Source organism: Ctenopharyngodon idella, chromosome 9 (assembly GCF_019924925.1).
Source record: "Ctenopharyngodon idella isolate HZGC_01 chromosome 9, HZGC01, whole genome shotgun sequence".
Lineage (NCBI taxonomy): Eukaryota > Metazoa > Chordata > Actinopteri > Cypriniformes > Xenocyprididae > Ctenopharyngodon > Ctenopharyngodon idella.
In genome coordinates, this window is record NC_067228.1 from 19,639,391 (window position 1) to 19,655,607 (window position 16,217).

Below are 16,217 nucleotides of genomic sequence, written 5' to 3' on the forward strand. Positions count from 1 at the left end.
AAAGGGGGCTGCGCTTTCATACGTGTACCAGCCTGCAATATGAACCCATCTGAGATATGATCAGATTCATTTTGACAGGTAAAGCCCAGTGTTCTGCAGATAACTCCCCTGCACACAAGTCATATATTATTTGTATGCTTTATTCAATGAAGGATGACACTTTCTTCTCGTCTTTTTCCTTTTAACAATACTCCTGTATATTTAGTCATTCAGTTTTCTTCAAAAGAGCATGGTGAGACCCGATGAGAAGTTGCTATCATCTTATAAAAATGGACTGTAGAGGAATTTTAATGCTGTCTGAGGGGGGAAATGAGCGAACAGAAAGGAAATCGACTTAATTTTTAATACACTTTAACACCTTGCTTTAATCCGACGCTAATGTCCGTTGTCAAGGGTTACTGGCGAGATATCGTGAGCAGCTGTCAATCAAGAGCTTGATCAAATTAAAGCACAGTTCCATTAAGTTACGAATGGAACCTGGAGGTCCGCTGTGAATCAGTCATATCCCAGCTACTGTTATGCTTATTACAGCCAAACATTAGACTGACCTTATTAGAGCTTCTGTATTTAGATAATACAGCTTGGCCTATAGTCATACGCATTTAGATGTGTTATGGCCAATGTGTTTTATCTTTGTAATTTAAGCTGAAATGTCCTACTTGTTGTTGCTACTTTGAAATTTTGTTTAGTTGTCTCTGTGGACATGAAGGATTTATACATAATAGATACAATGGCAAAATACTGAACATCACTAACCTGAGTTGGGAGTGTCATCACACAGGTATGCCCAAGATGCCATGCAAGGAAGAAAGAGAAAAAAGAGTTAGTGGAAACATAATAAAGAGTCCTGTTGACATAAAATCTAATCATCTCAGACTATCTTTGGTTTTCCATACATGTTGCTGCAAGAATCGCACTGCAAAGGAACATGTAAAACATCTCCTATGTGGGCAGCCAGAAAATGAGGTTGCAGCATTTCTTTTGAATACCGAGATTGGCAGCTTTCTAGGGAGTCATGTGAAAGAATAATTCACTATAGCAAAGAAGAGCTCAATAAGGTGAGAATTTGGAAATAAAATTTGCAACAAAAGTTTACTGAAATAAGATACACAACCGTTCAAAGGCTTAGGGTCAGTAAGATCTTTTTTTTTTGATACTTGATTAATTCAGGGCTCGACAATAAGGACTGCCCGATGGCCCGGGGCCAGTGTGAACGATGCTCGGGACAGTAGACGGAACGGTCACTTTCCCGATCGGGCCAGTGCTGTAGGGTGTGCGTTATATATTGTCTATGATATCGTAATTGTTGATTTAACGATCTGACATTATCGGGTATGTCCCTCACTTTACAAAAACCAAACAAAAACACACCCATTGAGTGCACGCACTCACTACGTGACGTAGTCTAGTAGATTAGACTTGTGCGTGAGCATATTTAGAGTGTACGCTTTCACTGCGTGATTTAGTCTACTAAAATGCCTTTAGAATGCCCCAGAATTCAGGATACGGGCAAAATTGCCCATGTATATCTTTTATATTTATATCATTCAATATAGTTAACCAATATTACACAAAGAGCGCCATTTTTCTCCAAATATCAGCATGATTACAAATGTGATACTGATTTTATACAGCGTACAGTTTAATGAACAAGAATTCATTATCAAGTGACTTACATTTTAGACACCAAATCGCCTGTTTCGCTCTATTTCGCCTACGAAAATAGTTCCAAAGTCCACACAGCATTGTTTTGCATCTCTGAGCAACACTTCCTGAATGAATCAGCTTTTTGAATGAATCGGTTGAATCTCAATGACTCACTCATTAACAGTGATTCACTGCCACCTACTGGCGGGTTTAATTTCACGTTTAAAGTGTCTGTTCATTTTTTAAATAATTTCAAATAACAGTAACGTTTTATATTTTCAACATTTCAAAACATTATTTAGGCATCTGTAACTGCTCTTGACTGATTAACTTTAATAAAGTTTAATCTATAGTTATATAGTTATACATCAGATTACAATTTCTGTACCTGAAAATCTCCTGTTTAAACCTGCATGAAAAACTTGAAAAGCACCATTTGTTTCATTTATGTTTGTTCTGTTGTATTTAATTGTGCTATTACTTGTAATTTGATTATTTGTTACTATTTTATTACTTACTGTTTATTTGTCTTACTGTTACTTTACTGTTTATTTACTTACTGTTATTTTAAATTAAAGTGAGTTAATCTAGTAGCTTTTGGTGTCATACCCCTATTTATTAAGGTTACATGTATCAAAAACAACGAAAACAATTACTAGACTTATTTTATAGGCCCATTTTCTTTTCTTTTACTTTACTTTATTATTAATATTTTTGTTGTGGGGCAAGTGAAAATTTTGGCGGGGCAAGTAAAAATTTGAACCACTGGCCCAAGCGGGCCAGTAGAAAAAATCCTTAGTGTTGAGCCCTGAAATTGATACTTTTATTCAGCAAGGATTGACAGTAAAGACTTTGTAAAGACATTGCTATAAAAGATTTCTATTTCAAATAAATGCCCAGCATTTCCCTGCAAAAAAAATACAAGGCCACACAGTACAACATTTGGCAAACTTTAGCACTTTCAAGTATGTGTTGATGATGGCTCTAGATTGTGAATGTAGTTGACCATTGAGGTAAATTTCTTTGTCAATAATAATGTAAATTAAAGAAGTATATAGAATAAAGTCAACATGAAATCAAAGTCGTCCATATTTACTTTCTAAATACATGGTATTATTGCAAACTATTCATTTGTGCATACTACTCCAAAGAAAGAAACTGTTTGTCTGTAATCTTTAATCAGAATGTGATAACTTCTAAAATATGGTAATCTCTGAAACTTTTTAAGATGTTATCACTTATGCTGGATTGAATAATGCTATATTCCAAATCACAGTTGTAGCAAACTTGCATTCGGTCTGACACCATTTTTCCCAAAGAATATCCAGTTTCGCTTGGAATCGCTTCACATTTCGGAAGTAAAATGGCTTGCGAATGGCAATTCGTGTCGACTTTAACAGATGGAAAGTAATTCCAAGTGTCTTTTAATAACCGTCTATTTCACATTTCTCCTTTATATGTCAGTATCCCTTAACGTTTGGGTACCATAAATTAAGTCCTGGTTAAGTGCATGCCATTAAGCTGTTAAATTATTTCACAGCAGTGCACCTTGACTGTGAATTTCACATTGAAGACTGTCAGCAGCACATAATGCTGCAGACAAGCAAAGTAACTTCATATGGAATCCAGCGTGACACTGGCCTAAGGATAAAGCGCTTCTCGTTGTGTTAAGATGTGACCACTGCATAACAACAGAGAGATGGGAGCTTTCAGGGACAAGCTGTCCCACCTGTTATAACAAAGTGCCTGACACATTCTCACTGATATAGTGTATATATTTTTGGAAGTAAGATATTGAGAACAAGACACAATCATTTCACCCTAAAAGTATTCCTGCGTTTGTGTGTGTGTGTGTGTGTGTGTGTGTGTGTGTGTGTGTGTGTGTGTGTGTGTGTGTGTACGTGAGCATACGCTTGTTTGCTAGCGTCTCTTTCTGGCTAGCTCCATCTGGAAGATTCAAGCACTCGGCGGCTGTCACACAATAGGGAGACCAAAGCCTGCTGAAGGATAACAAATGACTTCATGGCAAAACAGCTATTGAAATTCTTTCAGTATGTGGCATTAAAAACAACTGAACAAATAGAGATAAGGAGGTTAGTAGGATTTGAAATGAGATTTCTCTCTCTCTCCCTCACACTCTTCCTCAGCCCTCTGTTAAAAAGCTAAACAAAACAAATGGAGCTTATTACTGCAGATTACCTTACACTGGACAGATTCACGGTGTGGGGCCAACTGTAAACAATGTCTTTCTCTCCGCTTACAAAGTATGTGCCATTTATAACACTGAGCAATCATAGCCACTGCGTGGCTAGATAAAAGAAAATGTATGCGGGGCCTGCCATTTGAAAATGCAATCACTTAAGACTGTTACCACGTGTGTTACCATAGCAAACACTGATAAACTAATTATTCCCTGCTATACAGCTTATATTATTGCTGTTTAAATAGTGCCCAGGGGATTGGGAGGGAATTTAGCATGTAAGCAAGTGGCGGAAGGGATTTCAAATCAGCACAAGGTCACAAATTAAAAGGCATAGTTCAGTCAAAAATTAAAATTGACATCATGTACTCACCCTGATGTCTTTTCAAACATGTATGACTAATTTTCTTCTGTGGAACACAAAACATGGGAGGTTTTTTTTGTCCGTACAATGAAAGTCAATAGGGTTCGGTGTTGTTTTGTACGCCATTGACTTCTATTTTATGGACAAAAACAGTTCTTCAAAATATCTTCTTTACAGGTTTGGAATGGCCCCATTATGAGAAAATGATTTTTGGGTGAACTATCCCTTTAATAAAACACGTAAGTCAATATGGACAGCTAGCGAACGGTGCGTTAATGGCTACACGTGCATCAGTGTTTCAGATACGTTCTGTGGCAAATGCGTACGACTCTGCAGTCGTTAATCACACCGCAGGACGTTTCTGCACCTCACACCTCTCCCGATTCAATATGAAACTTTCTGGCAACTTCCAGCAGTCTGCAGCAGTAGCAGCCGGGGGAAGATAAATAGCGTTGGACATATATTCTGTTCATTTGCCACTCTCTTTCCTGTCAACAGCCAGCAAAAGCTCTCTCATGCAATCGGATTTATGATTTATATGCGGCGCCGAGGTGCAACAGGCTCCGAGCACGGGTAAAGCGGCGGTCTCTAGATTTATCATCGGCCCAGTCCATCTAACAATCGGGCGTTAAACAGAACAAAAACCCATTCCAAATAAATTCCCACTGTATTTGTGTGCCGATTTGATTTACCGGCCTTTGGGGAGGCACCATTTGGTAGCGGCAAGAGCGTCGAGAGGTAGGTGGTGCCGGAGAGAGAAAAGGAGGAAGGATTGGGGGGGGGGAGCATGTGCCAGAAGTGTTTATTGTGTCAGGTTGATTTATTGAGTGAGCTTCATTTCACTGAATGTTCTCAGATATTTATTTCCCTAAAGGCCCCACAAAGATATGAACAAGCCCGCATCCACATATGTCATCATTGCCCATTTTACAGAGTCAGGAGATTTCTTTCAGAAGAAGGGGGGGAAACACCAGGGCACCTTTCCATCTGTGTCTCACCGACGACGCTTCTTAAAAAGAGAGTCTTTAAACAATGAAAATACATTCCCAAACTCTAAAAATACAAATAAAAAGTCATCTTTTTCACAAGGGCACTCAAATGTCGCTGAACTTCACCGTAATCTCACAGGTCAAAATACAAAACAAAATCTGCGCCAAAAGAAAAATTTCACATCAGCCAGGTTGACAAAACAAGATGGCACTTAAATCCAGGAGAAGGCAGAAACAAAGATCCCGTTTTGATGGCCGGGTGGCAGAGAGAAAGAGAGAGAGATGGGAAAACAGTGGGAAAGTAAAGCAGATGGCACTGGCCTTTGATTTTCCAGATGGCTGTCCTGACTGGTGAGCTCAGTGACATCGAGTCGTCTCATTGACATGCTGCCTCCACCGCCTCCCCATCCGCAGGTCTCTCTCTCGCTCTCGCTCTCTCTCTCGTCTCTCAGACGCTCCGCCCGGGCACCGCTCGCCAACCTGGCCACTCTGGTTTCAGCCTGCTGCCGCTGTTTACCCGATATCGGTAACGAGACGCAATTGTACATGGCATCTTTTATTTAAAGAAGCAAAAGCAATTACTATTGCGAGGCCCGACTGCAGCCATCACTAATTAGGAGACTTAATATAATGTTAATATTGGAGGTAAAAACACCCGGTGCATAACGAAATGTGCAATTTGCTGTTTTGCATTGGAATAATTAACACTGACTGCTAGTCATTTTTTACGACTGTATACATTTAGACGTCTGTGTTTATTAGCAAGCAAATAAGTCCTACGCTGCTGACACAGACAAACGGTCCGTCAATCTGCGCCCTACGATTAGCTTCCAAAGGGAAAAAAATTCATAAAATATGATCCTTCACCCTTATCTGTAAATAAATCTCCATTTTAGCACACAAGAATTAGAATATTAAACAGTTGCAGGCTAATTTAAATTGGACCAGTGAGGAGAATTAAATGCAGGTTGCCTATTCCATGACCTCGCAAGTACCTCATATTTTTTTGGGGTCATATCATCATTACCATAGTGCAAGCTCAGAAACGACAACTCAAAATTCCCTAATTACTGTGTGTTTACTGGGGGCCACAGGCCTGCGCACAGTTAATGAAACATCACAGTGCAAGCCTCTAGGGCCCAGGGGAGACAGGCCCTCCATTGTAACACTCGCCGCTCTGCTTTTCCACTCTGTACGCAATTAATTGATCCAGGAACCATATTTTATGAGGCATTCGAGGACAATCTGGAAGCACATCAAAATGTCCTCAGAAAAACAGGATCTTGTTCTTTTAATACAACAAAGCAATCCAAGCAAAATAAAAACAGAGTGAAGTGCCTATAAGGTGTTTAAACCTACTAATGACTATGTACTGTGCTAAAACACAAGCACACCACCTGATTACTCCTAATTGTTGTAAACACATTTAAATAAACCTACAAGAAATCAGCTAGACTAGTATAATGGTTTGCTTGGAATAGCATTAGGTCTCATTCACAAAAAATGCTGGGTTGTTTCAACCCATGTTTGGGTCAAATTTGGACAAACCCAACCGCTTAAATTTAATTAAAAAATTTAAACCAACAGTTGGGTTTGTCCATATTTGACCCAAACATGGGTTGAAACAACCCAGCATTTTTTAGAGCGCACATGTATTTGTGTGTAAAACTTTTGTAAAACCTTCAAACATGTTCCTGCAGAACTCATGATTTATCAATACCTTTGCATTTAAAATTATTCACACTCAATAATAGTATATCACATCCTGGGTTTTCATGTTTTCTGGGGACATTCCATAGTGGTTCTCAACCTTTTTTCCCAGTGGGCCGCACTATGGTCAAAGTGCAAGTCTCACGGGCCGCATATCTTTTACATATGACGTCACCAATGAAAATCAGATTTGATGTTATGGTATTAGCAGATAATATTATTATTATAATACCTACACTATCATTCAAAAGTTTGGGATCGGTAAGATTTTTACTGTTTTCAAAGGACATTTTATCTGCTCACCAAGGCTGCATTTATTTAATTAAAAATACAGTAAAAACAGTAATATTGTGAAATATTATTACAATTTAAAATATCTGTTTTCTATTTGAAAATATTTTAAAATGTAATTTATTCTTGTGTTGGCAAAGCTGAATTTTCAGCATCATTATTCCAGCCTTCAGTGTCACATGATCCTCCAGAAACCATTCTAATATGCTGATTTGCTGCTCAAGAAACATTTATTGTGTACAATTGTACAAAATATTTGTGTAGAATATATATATATATTTTTTTTCAGGATTCTTTGATGAATAGAGCGTTCAAAAGAACAGTATATGCGTTTAGTACATTATAAATGTCTTTACTGTCACTTTTGATCGATTTAATGCATCCTTGCTGAATACAAGTATTAATTTCTTTAATTTCTTTTCAAAAAAATAAAAATAAAAATTCTTACTGACCCCAAACTTTTGAACAGTAGTGTATAATGTTACAAAAGCTTTGTATTTCAGATAAATGCTGTTCTTTTGAACTTTCTATTCATCAAGGAATCCTGAAAAAAAAGTACACAACTGTTTTCAACATTGATAATAATAAGAAATGTTTCTTGAGCAGCAAATCAGCATATTAGAATGATTTCTGAAGGATCATGTGACACTGAAGACTGGAGTAATGATGCTGAAAATTCAGCTTTGCATCACAGGAATAAATTACTTTGTAAAATATATTCAAATAGAAAAGTTATTTTAAATTGTAATAATATTTCACAATATTACTGTTTTACTGTATTTTTCATTAAATAAATGCAGCCTTGGTGAGCAGACGAAACTTCTTTTAAAAACATTAAAAATCTTACCGATCCCAAACTTTTGAACGGTAGTGTAAATGTTGCACACACAGAAGAGGCGGTGTTTTCTGGTGGCACATGCGGTATTTTATTTCTGTCACACTCTGCAAAATCAACAAATAGGCCTACTATAAGAAATTCGTTTTTGTTTCACAGTGTGTTGAAATGGCTAGCAGTGTGACTTCATATCAAAGTGAAACTTTCTTGTTCAATAAACTCACGTTACACAATCCCGATATACAGTATGTGAGAGAAAATGAGAACAATGTATTCCACCAAATAAAAACTAACTTACTGACATTAGCATTGCAGTAATCAGATAATAATGCTCAATGAACATACACAAAATGTATACAAGCAATTTAAGTAATTCTGGATGTAAATTCTCTTCAACAGCATCTTAACAGTCACCAAACAATGACAGAATGTTATATAGGCCACAAACGCCTTAATCAACTCTCTTTACAAACAACATTGAGCGCATTGTAATTACAATCTCTGACGATATCAAGCATTCTGTCACGTCGCAATCTCTCGCGCAGCATCCGCGGGTGCGCCGATGCGGTTATTTTTATTGAAGTACATCAAACAAACACATCAAATTCACATGTCTACTGACATTGTAGGTTTTGCATATGCCAAGTACTTTAAACAAAGGCTGCCCATCTCGCTCATTGACAGTAAACTGATTCATTCTTCCATTCTTCTTACCTTCGCTGCTGATGCTACTCTTCTTGTTTGCAATGTGTTCCTTCATTGGTATGTTCCTCATTTAGTTTTTTTTTCCTCTAATAACAAATTTGTCCATTTTCCTACATTTACAAAAATAATGGCTACTATATTAGAATTCTACCAAAGCGCACGCTTGTAAGTGTACGTTAACTGAGCACTCAGTATATAGTAGGTCTGCGCATGTCCGAAAATAATATATGATAAAAAAAATAATATATGAAAAAAAAAACATTATAGGTCAAACTTATATTCATTTAATCCATTTTAATTTAATTTAAAAATAAAATGTAAAACTGGAATTTTTTAAATGTGGTTAGCATATTGTGGGCCGCATTTGCATTCGTGACAGGCCGCAGGTTGAGATAGACATAATGATTTTTATACTGTATAAACTGTATATTATATCCCCTAACCTACCCCTAAACCTACCCATCACAGAAAACCTTCTGCATTTTTACATTTTCAAAAAAAAACGACATCTGTTAGCATCAGTGCTAGCATCAGCAAACAGTGATGCTAACTGGCAATCATTTTGGATATTGCCATCTTTGTGGGGGACACTGTGTCCACATAATGTATAGGGTTTACCTGAACCACACACACACACACATTGTGAATTGCACTGTGGACATTTTAAATGAACCTGTTTTGAGTATACAAGTACACAACTTAGCAATTATTAGTGAATGAGACCCAATGACATTTTGTTGCATTGTAACTTAAAGGCATGTATTACAAGAACTGAAGTGCATATCACTCACAAAATCACTACCATGCTGTGTTTACACATTGACTAGCCCATGAGCCGACTGCCATACCGTATCCGTCTCTGGCCAGGCTGTTACCCTCACAGAGTAGAGTGCTGAAAGTGATTCCCAATTGTTGTGATGTCATGTCTGAGAGCAGGGTAGACTATTGATACTATAAAAAACATGTTGCAAGGGCTAGCATGTGGCAGATTGCTTTCTCCGAAGCCAGTTTTAGATCAGTGTAAGTACAGACAGGGGCCACGGTCTCTGCGCTTGGGACTGGAATGAGAAAAAAGCATTTCCGGCTGTATTCAGCTGACCACTAAAACAATTTGCTGTGGGAAAAATGGGATAAATGGACTTTGCTAGCAGATAGCAGGCTAAAAAAAAGGGGCTAATGTTGAAATCTTAAATCTTTTACAGAATTAGCAGTGTTGAACAGCTGAATTACACCAAAGTGGAAAGCTGATTCTGACTCTGGTTTAAAGCCATGACCATAACAATAGATGAAGACATTTACTCAGGACATATCACTGACATATAATATTAGCTGCCAGTTAAAGGTATCAAATTGCTCGTCACCATTTCAGGCATCTTAACTGCAATGCTTAACTAAGCTACCTGGACAGCAGAATTGTTATCTCAAAATGTCAAGCTTCCAGAAAACTGCATGGAATGTGTGTTGACATCAGATCTAGTGAAGAGGAACTCGACATGGGAGTGCCCCTGTGTTTCAGCCATAAATATCTAGAGGTTGAGATACAGCATCTATATTAGAGCAGTTAAGCTAGGTTGGCGTCACATGGACATGCTTTGGTGTGCACAGCATGAAGATATTAGAACAGGTGCAATACGCCAGCATGTATAAATCTGATGACAACGTTTGCTAACAGGTCAGATACTATAAAATCTCCTTTATCCTGCAGGTGAGATGAAAGTGGTTTAAATGTATGCTTTGTTTTTTTAATTTATTTAAATAAGTTTTACATAAAGACAATTTTGAAAATGTTTAAAATGATGGAAATTTACATGAATTTAAGGCTCTAATCATATCTGTGGCCTAATAAATTCTGTTTTATTTAACATATCACATGACCAATGAACCAATATTAAGTATTTGGATCACAACACAAACTAAATACTAGTCACTTTATTTATTTATTAATTTGTATTTATTTATTAAATCAGTGACAATATTCATTAATTAACATCATGTCAATGCAAATCTGCAACAAAAACATTAACCAAAATGATCTATAAAATCTATAATCTTAAAAAGACTAGTTAATCATGACTGACTGAGAATAAAACATTTCTTAAAAAAAAAAAAAAAAAAAAAAGCATTGATCAAATCGCTTGATTATCATTGCAAATGACTCGTCTTAATTATCAAGCGTTCTCTACTGTAAAAGTTTTCGGACATTTTTAAAGGAATGCAGTGTCTTTGAGAACACCGCCACCATAACCAGCGGACACAAAGCAATAGTCAGGCTTGATCTTGGTACGAGAGGCTGTTTTCTCCACTTGAGCTGAGCTGATTGGAGGTGGAGGATTCACAACGCTGGGGCTGATTTCCATAAGAAGGGGAGGACGGGTTCTTAATGGGGGTCAGTGACAGGGCCGGAGTCGGAATTGGCAGGGGTGCATCAATTAGTGCGCGGGCAAAGCTCAGGCTAACGATAAGGTGAGTGGATGGTAGAGAGGGGTAATCTTCATTAGAAGCACATGAAAAATATTACAGGCTCACAAAGAAGAGGCAAATGAGAGTGTGGCAAAGGGCATGATAGAATCTTCACAAGCTCATTCCAGTGCGTTACTAGCGCAGCAGTTAAGGGTTTAACATCCGAGGCTACGAAGGGACTTTTAATTAGAACATACAGTACAACAATTTTACAAAGAAAATTTGAATCTCTCAAAATGGCAATATGATTCTGTGGAGGCTTCGGTTTAAAATAGTTAAACATTAGCATGACTCGCTCAGTGGAAAATCTGAAGCACGCTATGAGCTAATAATGAACATCCAGAACAATATTAACACGAGCATTTACAGAGAAAAACATGTAACCGATTGTTGTATTTTTGTCTATGAGGCATTCTGGATGATTTCTCTCCAGAATTCAACACGATTAAACAATTTCTACTAACAAGCAGCTTTTTCTTGTCGAAGAAACATTATCAAACGAAACCGTCATCAGCTTGTTTTGATAATGCTGATAAAAGGAAAGTGCACTGTTTACCATGCACATGGGCCTTTGATATTCAACAGCTCTGACTTAATAAGGCAAGACATTAGTGTACACATGTAAAGTGCGTTCATAAATGTGCGAGAGGAGAGGCGAGCTCAGAAGCAGAAAGGAATTTGATTACACTGTGTCCACCTATCCAAATGAGCCCCATCATGTGAACATTGTGCAACCAAGCAGTCACGCAGCTCCAAAGACCATCCAGGCAGCTGTATACCATTTAGGTGCATATTGAGAAAAAAAAAAAACAATCTACCCTATTGAACAGTTTCATCCCCACAGGGCAAACAACCATGGCACATTCTCCAGGAATTATAGTTGTCTCCTGTTTAGAGGACTAGAAATAAATATAAAAAAACCCCATCACATTTCATGAGCCCCTAAACCTGTAAACAAAACCTTTGGAGCAGATAAATTTGAAACGCCACAATGCAATTAAAGCCCAATTCGATTTGAGCGTGCACAGTCCATCTGTCAAAGGGAAACTGAAGCAGAGGAGATCCATTATTAGTGAATTCCTGCTTGCCTTTTCGAAAGTCAGATGTTCTCACAGATGCAAAATACCAATCGAATTATTCGCCGAGCTAAGGTGCTGCTCAAAACGCTAGCTTCGCCAAGTATGTCATCATCCCACAAAGTTCTTTGTGCAAACTTTTCCCATTAATTATTACATCTTTGGAGATTTGATTCTTCATGCTCTGGGGAATCATTGTGATGTTCTTGGTTTAGCTGAAATATAAATGTCTCCTATAATCCTATTTGTCCACTTTAGAATCGGGAAGATAAAAATCTTTATTATCTAGGGGGAGGGTTCAAGGGACCCCAGCTCAGTGCTTTCAGCTTGAAATGCTATCATCTTCAAAGGTAGAAGAGGATGTCGATTTAAAATCAGAAATGTATCAGGGATCTCTACGCTCCTTAAAGTACAATACATCTCCGCTGATTAAAATACATCAAAGCCTCGTCATTCGTTCCTCTGAGCAATAAGGGTGGATTTTAATTGCAAAATGTTAAACCTCACAATTAAAGGCTTTGTGCTTCTTAAAGCTAGCCCAAACAGACACCAAAAGAGCAGCATACAAATGAGCGGGAGAGAGGGAGAGAGGAGAATTAAATGATAGCATTAAAAGCGCACTGTTAAATGATAACGCCGTAGAAGACCAATCACAGCGCGCACCGATAATGCTACAGTGAAATATGTCAACAGATTGCACTTTCACGAGCTATCATTTTTCTCTTAAATTAAAGCCGTCCCTTTAAAAGGAAAATACATGCTCAAGTGGCTAAAACAGGTGGCTGTTTGCGAGAACACTGGCATGCCTGCCAATGATAAGGCGCTCGACATGATGTGATCCTGCTATAAAAACAGGTAACACTCTGCCAATGCAAACAGTTAGTCAATTTACAGTCTACAGCCATGAAAAGTGCTATAAAGTTTTTACCGGATTGCTATCATCAGATTACAGCAGGTTCACAATGCAAAACCTACCAGCCAAAAATCTTATTTAGGATTTATGGCAGGGTAAGTAAAACTATGAACCACAAAGTTATACACTTATGCATGCTATTTTTAATCCATATGCATCTGTTGTAATTATTTTGAATTCCTTCTATGTAACGCACATTGAATTACCATTGTGTATGAAATGCTCTATATAAACAAACTTGCGTTGATGGCTTGATGGTTACTGTTTGCATAAACAGTGTGCATCAATTACACATCAGATGATAAATACACATCATAAATAAAATAAAATAAAATATTCAAACAATGATGAATGCATCACAAAAAAAAGTGCCTATCTACGAATCCCCCACAAACACATCACGCAGCATTAATTAAAAGCCTATGATAGACACGGCATGCTTCTAACAGACCTATCAACAATGAAAATAGGATTTGCTGGCAAAAGAGCATTCCGGGGTCCCTCGGAGGGACTAATGAAAAACACTTTCATGGCTAACCCATCAAAAAAGCCAGGCTGGAGGAGAGCGGGGCAGCGTACAGCTCCAGCAGCAGGATGTCATGTGAGGGTCTGGAACGTGCGACCTCTCATTTCATCCTTTAATAAAGTCGCACCCAGGTGGCCTTGATGCCTTACAGTTGCCTGGGGCTCCCGAGCGCTAAACAGGAGCTTGGCTCAACGTCATTACGCTACATCCATTGCTTCCCTGTTTTCTAGCATAAAAACCTGCATGCTTTGTTTTCCATTTCATGTCACAATTTGAAAGTCTGTTATCAAGATCAAAACGTTCCTTAATCTCAGTTGGTGAAACTTGTTACATTGCCTCACTGATTGACTTGCAGAGCACTCTAACGGCAATTGTGAAATGATGAGGTGAGGAAATAACTCAACAAGGACCAAGACTGTGTGATCGGTTTGAGGTTAAAGCATTGGGGAAGTCTAGGGTAAGATGACTTGGTTGGAATGTTGCAACTCTTGCCTGTTTAACATTAATACAAATCCTAAATCAAAAATCAAAATCAACAACAATAACAAGTAAGTCATAAAAAAGGGCTGTAGTACTTAAATGCTACATATTTGCAGCTGACAGACTGCAGTGAAACTAGCCTAGAGGTGGTCATTTTTCAACTTGCTACACTAATTCAAACACAAACACTGAGAGAGGCCAGGGATTTCATTGTGCAAATGATCTGCGTGTAATACTTTCATAACTTCCTGTGTGAAAGGAGCCCGTTGGCCAAGCAGCCAGAAAAACATTCAGGTTATCAGAATTTCTGTAGGCCATTTCTTTAATTAGCGCTCACAATTTGCGTTCAGATAATGTCAGGATTGATGAATTTAGTCTTGGAAGGACGACGGAAAGTTAAATAAAGTTCTCCTAGGGCTCTGCACTGTTTCAATGGACAGAATAAATGCTTATATTGACAGATGAAAAGATACCTGTCTGGTTAACTGCTCATTCAGACAGTAACTTAACACCACGCACACCTACACATCTGTCAAATCAAGGCTTTATGCTGTAATTGCAGAAGAAGGAACCTGAATTTTTCAAACAGTTCTAACAAACGGCAAATTGCATTTATTCCGCAACGTGGATGCAGCTTCAACCGTTTCCTGCCTTTGATTTATGCATCCAGGTCTTTCATAACTTTTAAATTCATCAAGGCGGCTTTCATTCGGAAACAGAGCTAGAATGCTTTTTCAAACACAGCCCTCCTAATTAGAATTATTGTAACTCTGACAAACCCTGGACAGAGATGCCACTTAACCGCCTTGTCAGACCCTGGACTCACAGCCTGAATACAGATTCTCCACCTGTCCGCCTTTCCGTATTGTTCAAACTTTTCCACCATACACCTATTTCCCCAGTGGGAAGCAGGTGGTATGTGGAGGTGTTTACGGAGAGAGTCTAACTGACAGCTGGCGGGAGGAGACTCAAACAGCTGCAGACGAGTGGAAAAAAAAGCGGGAGAGAGAGAGAAGGCAAACAGCTCTAATACCCTCAGGGTTGTCAACTCCAATCCCCCAACCCACAATGCTTTTAACCAAGCAAACAGAGGAAAAACTGTTGCCGTCTCAAGACATCAGAGTCTTCCACCGAACTCCCCGATCTTGGAGCGATTTTGCAGGACTGAAATAAGGCGATCAGAGGAGCTCAAAGGAGAGAAATGGAAGTTGAAACCATCTGACCAGCTTCATTAAAGTGTTCAGTTATTGTTATGTCAAAAAAAAAAAAAAAAAAACAAAGTACTATATTTACAGTATGGTGAACAGGAAACATGTTGGTGTAAATTTCTCATTTCAAAGTGGAGGACAGCATCAAAACACACCAGATCAACTTCTTTACAGCTTTGTTTGGTTCTGCCAATGTTATTGTAGACCTATTCCAAATTTCCTGAGGCTGAAGGGAAGGGGGTGGTGGTGGTGGCAAGTGGGTGAGCATTGCGCGAAAACCGATTGCATGCAGATAAATCATTTGCAAAGATCAAAAGACAAATCAGTGCCAAAAGACAAAAGATGCTGACGAGTAGAGAACAATAGAAAATGTGAGATGTGGGGATCACAGCAGACGGCCGCAGTATCCAGCTGTAAAGGAGACATGCCGTGTTTTGTTTTTTTTCCCTGTTTTTTTTTGAGCGAAGTGTGGCTAGGCAGGTGATCTATGACAAGTTGTCTGTACACTTCTGATCATGTAGGCCCGCGACAGTCTTGAGGTTCACACCAGAGTTGTGCAAAATTTAAAATAGAAGAATTTCCTATTTTCTTTCCATTTATGCATGTGAAATTGAACTGAATTGGCCACAGAGGAAGTTGGAAATGGAATTGGAATGACAGGAAGAACTGCAATTCATAGAAATTCAACAGAGATAATACATTCCGGGAAATGTACAGTAGTGTTGGTCCACAAAAGCCTAATTTATTAAATATGATCAAATATAAAATATACTAAAAACAAATTTCTTTAAGCAGAATTTCAAACATACAGTA

General features: G+C 38.3%; 1 protein-coding gene across 13 annotated transcripts in view; it reads right to left on the reverse strand.

Annotated features, from left to right (window-relative positions):
• dachd (dachshund d) overlaps positions 1–16,217 on the reverse strand; it is a 181,155-nt gene that overhangs the window by 145,871 nt on the left and 19,067 nt on the right. Inside the window, exon 1 of one of the 13 annotated variants that reach the window (XM_051904704.1) lies at positions 757–775. The exons of the other annotated variants lie outside the window; for them this stretch is intronic. The gene's annotated coding sequence lies outside the window, so the exon portion shown is untranslated. Of the gene's footprint in view, positions 1–756; positions 776–16,217 lie in introns of those variants that run through there. 13 annotated transcript variants of the gene reach the window in all.